Raw genomic sequence first — 6,000 nt, 5'->3', positions numbered from 1 at the left:
TTTCTCTCTCTCCTCCTGAGGTTAACCTAGTTCTGATGCGCTGTTTAATTGTAAAGATTCATAGTCACCGATTCCTTTGTTACAGGTGCCTTACCAGATAAGTACAAAGTTTTACACTCACATTGTGAGAGAACAATGGCAAACAAAATGAAGACATTTTTCACAGCAGTTGAGAATCCGTATTTATTGGTGACTGATAGCAAAGCTAATCTTTGTCCTGGTGGCTTTTCCTGTGAAGAGCAGAATTTGGTGTATCCAGATGAGAATACCAGTGATCCAGATTATGAAATTCCATCATCAGAAAGGTGTGTAATCCATTTTGCTAAGTCCTTGTCATTTATATTTTGTAAAACAACGAGTAGATAGTGTTTTGTCCACCAGGCTCGTTTGATGAGGTAGGATTAAAGGAGACCACACAAGGCCTTTCTTACTTGATGCAAAATGATAATTTATTAAATTATACAAAATAGAGAATAACTGAAATGAGAAACCAAAATCAAATTAATCAAAAACCTATGAATAATCAAAATCAGCAAAAGCCAAAACAAATCTAACAAACTGAAGTATCTGTAAAATCTTTTTTTTTTTTTTTTTTTTGCTTTTGTGAATGAGTATATTTTCACATTATATATTAATTTATATAATATCATGACTGTGGCTGAGGAGAAGGAAGTCTGGGCCTACTCACTTAGGCTGCTACCCCCACGACCTGGCTCTGGATAAGCAGAAGAAGATGGATTCATAGATGGATGAATATTCATTTATAGTTCTTTTTATATTGTCATTTTATAGTGATTGTGGTGACGATGAATAGAATGTTTATCAACCAACGACATCTGGACGGTCATCCCACAGTAAATCCCAAGCAATGCTTTTGTTTCACCTGCACCGCCACATCCAGACCTTTTCAGATCTCAAGACACACAGACCACAAGAAAACAAACTTCCCTACACAAGACAGCCAATCAGGAAGCCTAGGGCAACTTTTGACACCATGTGGAAGTTAATGTGTTAACTTAATTTTGGGAGCAGGACCACGCCACATACCACTCCTCTAATTTTACAAGTAGCATATATGTACCCTGCTCATGAATTAATCTCCGTCTGTTACGTTTCGTCAATTACGCTCGTCACTTCAGAATCGCAAAGAATCTACTTACCATGGAAGACGCCTTAACTCCTCAACTTAACCCCTCTGACTCAGACGATCTCTTCAACTCCCCTTCCGAAGGTACAAACTCTCCTCCTGATGTTACGTGACAAGCTTCCGGCTCCAAACGGCTCCGGTCCATGATCTTTGATAAAAAAACCCCAGTATCATTCCTCACCCTCAGCCATCCTTCATCCAACCAAGGTTCATCCATCTCCATCGACACCACCTCAACCCTGGGGCCGCGGAATGCATCGTGAGCCTAGCCGTCGGCCTTCTTCTCCCGGATCTAAACACCATTCTCAAACGTCTCGGTTTCAGAATGCTAACCCAGCTGGTTCTCTCCAGACATCTCAACTCACCAGATTCTGAAATCTTGGACCGTCACTCACCTCCAACGTTCCCTGAAAGAGAAAGGAATCCCATTCAGTCGTTCAGATAACAAACTAAGACTCTTTCAACTACTTTCATCCCGCAGGCCCGTAGCAAGCGACAGCCTTACTGTCATTCGAGCACCTCAGGTCTTCAACTTTGTCTTCAGGTTCCACCTCCTCCTTTGTCATTTCTGGACATCATCCCGTCAACGGCAGCAAGACCTCCTTGCACAGCGACGGCTCCCCCTGGTGGGAGCCAGGTCGTATCACCACCTCAGACTACACCCTCTCTCGCAGATTTTTCTCTGCTTCTACTACTACTGCCACTTCCTCAATGTCTTCGCAGATTCCTCAACTTCCCCCTGCCAATACATCTCTCCACCCTCCCATCCCTCCTTCTACTCCTTTTTCCACTTCTCAAGCCACGTTAGCTCCCGGTTCTTCCCTACAGACAGCGAATCCAGCCCAGCTTACTGTTCCAGGATTTCCTTCATCATTTTCATCTAACCTTCTCCCTCCGCCTACCTCTCTCTCAAATCGCTTACCTTCTCATCCCACTCTTTCCACCCCCTTTTCTACCATTAATAATCATTACAATCTCGCAACCGCAGCGCCCCCTGTCCTACCGTCCACTTCTGCTCATCGGCCCTCTCCTATTTCTCCATCACTACGTCAGCAAATCCTAAATGATAAATATGTAGATTTAGCACTCCTTCTACAGCCTTCTTTAAGTTGTTTTAGTCAGACCAGGTAACTGCACACGAATCAGGGAAATATGCAATTAAGCAATCCTCTAGGGCCTCGTTCTAAAGGTCTCACACCTACTGAATTTGCCCTCGCCTTTTCATTATTTAGAGATACCATTTGTGCAGCTTTTCCAGACCGCAGACCTGAATTAGATGATTATATTTTCATATTACTTGACATGGCTCTCCTTTTTGGGGGCACCGGTTTCTATCAATACCATATTCTCTTCGCTAATCAGGCAGCAGGCTGTTTACAACAATTCAATCAGGGCACTTACTGGGGTTCTTTTGATTCCAAATTGTATTGTTATATTTTCTCTGCCCGAGCATCCCTTTCCTGCAATCTCTGCGGAGCTCCATCCCATCCAGCTACAGCCTGTACTTCTGTCATTCCTCTCCATTCTCGTCTACCATCTCGTAATTCTTCCACTTCCGATCGGCTGTCTACCGCCACCCCACCTACTCCCATCATCCCAAAACCCACTGGTCTTCTCCTCCTTGCCTCAGGCTAAACACGTTAACCAAAGCCTTTTCTCAGCTAGGCATTCCCCTCTCCGAAGAGAAAACTTTCAGCCCTGCACCTCTCTAGAATTCTTGGGCATCACTCTCGATTCTTTATCTTTCCAAGCATCTTTACCATCCGAAATAATTAATCGAATTACTTTAATTCTGTCAAACTTCCTTCTTGCTGACAGATGTTCTAAACAACAACTGCTTTCTCTCCTTGGTCATCTGAACTACACCATTCAAATCATTCCGCAGGGCAAATCCTTTATTTCTCATCTCCTATCGAAAGCAGCTAGCGTCCCTTCTCTTCATGGTTCTCTCAGCATCGATTGTTCCTGCAAGATGGAAATGAGCATGTGGCATAATTTCCTCTCATCCTGGAACGGCATCTCTTTCTTCTACAACGACTTTCTCACATACCCCAACGACATTCAACTTTTCACGGACGCAGCACCATCCATCGGCTTTGGTGACTATTATAGAGGCAGGTGGTTTGCAGACAAGTGGCTGCCCGAGTTCAGGTCTCTTCAGAAAGCTTTGAGCTCACCATCTTCCGCACTTTTCGAACTCTACCCCATCGTTGTCGCAGCGATCCTTTGGGGCCATGAATGGTCCAGAAAGTCTATTCTCATTCACTCTGATAACTCGGCAGTCGTAGATATCATCAATAAAGTCCATTCTCGCTCCTCAGAAATTATGCAATTCATGCACAGACTTACCTTAGTCTCAGCTCAACATCAGTTCCTCGTACAAGCTGCTCACATTCCAGGATCAAAAAACCGCATTGCTGACGCTCTTTCTCGCTTTTCTTTTCAGAAATTCAGAATCTTCCCTCCAGACTCAGAAGCGCGACCCACACCGGTTCCTCCATTTTCCTTTACGACTTTCAACTGAACCCTCCACTACCGGACCTACACCTTGCTTCTCAAGAATGAATCCTAAGCAGTTTAGCTCCTCGCACCCTTTCCGCCTACCTATCCAGTTGGAACCAACTTAAATCTTTCCTTGCCATTTATATTCTCCCAATTCCCTCTTTTGATATTTCAACCATCTGTCTCTTCATTACTTACTCCCACGTAGTCCTCAAGATTCGCTCCTCCACGATCCAGTCTTACTTGTCCGGTATTAATTTCTTCTTCAAGCTTTCGGCGGGCACTAGCTGTCCCTCCTTTTTTAATTTTTACATAAACATGCTCATTAAAATATGCAAGAAGAAAGAACCGAGCCTCACCACTCAGCGTCTCCCACTTACATCAGATATCCTCAGCAGATGCATCCTTACCTTGTGCTCTGGATATCTATCAAACCTTATAGATCGAATCTTAGAAGATATATTTCTTAAAGCTTTTTTCTGCTTTCTTCGCTATTCAGAATTTGCTCCAACCTCACCTACTCACAATCCTCTCATTCACCCAAGCCTGTCTGACCTCTCCATCCACAGTTATGACACCCTGATTTTCAATCTACGGAGAAGTAAGACCGATCAGTTTGCCATCTCCTGCCCCATTTATCTTTTCCGCCTTAACTCCTTTCTCAGTCCGTACGAGCCCATCCAAAATTACGTCCAGTCTCGATTCGCAGCTAACGCCTCTCCCCACAATCTGCTCTTCATTTCAGATTCAGGAAAGCTAGCATCCCGGTCTTGGTTCTCCCTTCATTTTTGTCAAGTTCTGCTGAAGTCAGGGATATCTCCCGATCACTACTCCATTCATTCTTTCTGCATCAGAGCCCACTCAGAGTCTTCACTTCCCAAGCCCCTTAGCATCCTCCACTGCCGACCTCATCCAACCCTTCATCCCTCCATCCCTTCTCTCCAACTCGTCCCTCACTCCTCCCCTCACCCTTAAATAATAAAACTTTAATAAATTGCTAAATCTTTATCTTGTGTCGTGGTCCTTGCTATTGAAGGTTTCATGGTCTCCACTCTGTTTCAGCTCTTCTTTAGTCCAACTGTAGTTTGGACCATCATTGGCAACACCAATGCCAATGCTGCCATAAGATTACAGGCTGGAAAGAAGTTTGCCTGGAAAGTGTCGACAGTGAGGGATTTTTACATCTTTATGGCCATCTTAATTTTTAGCAGTCTTGTGAGTGTGCATCACAGATCAGACAACTGGAAAAAGGCATTGCCATATAACTTCCCCTTCGCTGTTGATAATTTGGTACAAAATAATTTTGAAGCCATCTTTTGGTCACTACATCTTAGCAACCCTGAAGAAGATTAAGATATTGAGGAAGAACACTGTAGACAATGACAGGCTTTTCAAAATCAAGCTTCTGTATACTGAGATTGTGATCGCCTGCAAGAACCACTTCTAGCCGCATCCGATGACATCCAAGACCCATCATATCATGAAGCAGTATTAAAAGAACAAGCCTACAAAGTGGGGTTACAAGCTTTTTGTGCTGGCACACGCCATCACAAGTTACACCTGGGATTTTTTTGTCTTCACTGGAAAAAGTGCCTCCACCATAGGTGAGCCCTGGGCTACTCCGGTGATGGACCTCTTTCCATTCTCTTCTGTTGGTGAAGGGTACACACATTTTTTGACAATATTTTAACTAGCCCCATGCTTTTCCAAGTTCTGAGTGTCAGAAACATCAACTGTTGTGGAACAATACGTAAAAAACCATATTGTTTTTCCCCAAGCTGACAAGAGGGAACCTGCTGTTTGTGAAGAGGATGGGCATACATGAGGTACATGTACTCCACAGTCCATGCAGCCTCCAATGGAAAAAGTATCCAGCAGACGGTAAAAAGTACTGGTGTGTGGCAGAGCAAAACATACCAGCTTCTGATCTTGTTATTGATTACAACAAAACATCAAGGATTACAAAACATTTTTCTCTTAACCCTTTGGTACGCCGGGCTATTTTTGAGAAGTATTCTTGAAAATAGTGTGTCCAAAATGAAGTCAATATATCTCTGGAACTATAGAGTTTATTTGAATTGTTATGCTATGCAGCGGCTTCTCGAGCTCCCCAGATTAAGCCCTATTTTAACATCTGTGAGGCTGCTTTGGGAAAGAGTTCAGCGACAACTTCACGGCTGAAGTACAGCTTGGCTGTGACAATCTGTGTTTTCTGTGTAGTTATTTTTTAGGTTTTCTGTGTTTATTTGGTCCCGTTTCCCTGTGAGTCTCTGTACTGTCTTCCCTGTTGATTGTTCCCAGCTGTGTCTAGTTCCCTGATTACCCTCCCTGTGTATTTTAGTCCACCTGTT

General features: G+C 43.6%; 1 pseudogene; it reads left to right on the top strand.

The window, feature by feature from the left end:
- Positions 1-1,161: 1,161 nt before the first annotated feature.
- LOC103149810 (uncharacterized) lies at positions 1,162-3,671 on the top strand (annotated as a pseudogene).
- Positions 3,672-6,000: the final 2,329 nt, after the last annotated feature.

This window comes from Poecilia formosa, unplaced genomic scaffold, assembly GCF_000485575.1.
Source record: "Poecilia formosa unplaced genomic scaffold, Poecilia_formosa-5.1.2 Scaffold236, whole genome shotgun sequence".
NCBI lineage: Eukaryota > Metazoa > Chordata > Actinopteri > Cyprinodontiformes > Poeciliidae > Poecilia > Poecilia formosa.
The sequence above is the reverse complement of the archived record's forward strand: the minus strand, read 5'-3'. Positions and strand labels throughout refer to the sequence as shown.